The sequence below is a fragment of the Pteropus vampyrus genome, unplaced genomic scaffold (genome assembly GCF_000151845.1).
Source record: "Pteropus vampyrus isolate Shadow unplaced genomic scaffold, Pvam_2.0 Scaffold100, whole genome shotgun sequence".
In the NCBI taxonomy this organism is placed as follows: Eukaryota; Metazoa; Chordata; class Mammalia; order Chiroptera; family Pteropodidae; genus Pteropus; species Pteropus vampyrus.
The window spans coordinates 1061666-1063191 of NW_011888881.1; positions in this window are offsets into that span (position 1 = coordinate 1061666).

Below are 1526 nucleotides of genomic sequence, written 5' to 3' on the forward strand. Positions count from 1 at the left end.
GAGGAAGGAAGCGATCATCTCTGTCACCCAGTGATGGGGGAGGACACGCATTTATGACAATCACATCTCTCCCCTCTAGAAGGTCGATGGGTGGGGCCACTTCCGCTCTCTTCAGCATCACCCGCCAAATCCCTGCTCGGGGGCCGACACCACCCAGGCTTCCAGAGGACCAAGGCCAAGGTTGGTGACCCCGTGACTGTACTAGACGGCGTTTCTTACGTCCCAGGCCCTCTGCTAATAATTTAACGTGCATCCTCCCATTTAATACTGGCGACAACCTGGCTCGGTGACCACCTGGCTCGGTGACCACTGTTATTCCAGCCCACGGATGAGATGACTGAAACTTCCAAAGGGACTGAATCCAGAGCCCAGGCTCTGAGGCACAAGGACACGGTACATCCTAAATCATCATGCAGTTGATGGGCATTTCATACCCAATAGAACCGTACCTCACTGAGTTCTGTGTCTTCGGGGGGTCTCACTCATAACTGGAATAGCTATTTTCCGGATCAGGTAAACGGATCTCTGTATAATATATGGTCACTTAAGTTTGCCGGCTCTTCCCTTTGGTTCTGAGGGTTTGTGGTTGGAGTCTGTAGGTCTGAACCTGTGCCAAACACTGTAAGCAGTTTTCCTATCATTGCATCTGCAAGTACAACTTAGAAAAGCTTCGCTCGAAAGGCTCAAAATATACCCTTCTGAAAAGAATCCCACACAACATCCTTATCAGATGCTCCCCTCCCCTCCGTCCCCTCCCCGGCATTCTCTTTCGTGGGGATGGATGTTTTGTACCGATATACCTAACGGAGAAATTCAACCGAAAGGCCAATGTTTGCGAAGCTGTACTTTTTGGGGGTGATAGACTTAACTACTGATAATTACAGAGAATGTATTGGAATCAGCCACGCCCTCCAGGAAGACGCTTCTTTAAACACTTCTGCCTTAATTCAACCTTGGCATTTCAGCACCAGAGAGAACCTCAGAAATATTCGAGTTCGGTAGTTTTCTAACTCCGGTCTGCAGAGGGGCGAGTCGGCCCACCCAGCACCCAGTCCAACCCCTTCCTCCCAGGCTTCCTGTCCTGCACGGGGCCTGGGTTCGGTCAAGCACCATACAGAGACGAGTAAGCTCCACGGAAAGGTGGCCACAGCCTGGGGGTGCGGCTCTGCTGTCGAGGACAATGGCAGCAGCGTCAGGGTCCCGTGTCCCCTCCTCCCCCTCCTCTTCCCCCTTCCTCCTCCTCCCCCTCCTCCTCCCCCTCCTCCTTCCTCTGTCTCTGAGAGAGTCTCCCTCTCTCTCTCTCTCCTCCTGCACCCTCCACCAGGTTCAGACTACTCCATAGTGAGGATTCAGTTGTCTCATCCTTTTTAATTCTCCCATCACGTTTAAATCCTGACATTCCTCTGGAACCTTCTCTCTTAGAATACGGCTGAGACATCACTTGGCCTCTGCCTGCTGAGAAGACATCGCTTACCCATCAGAAGCACCTGTTTCCCTCTCACTAGCTCCAAACGCTTTGCGCTGCT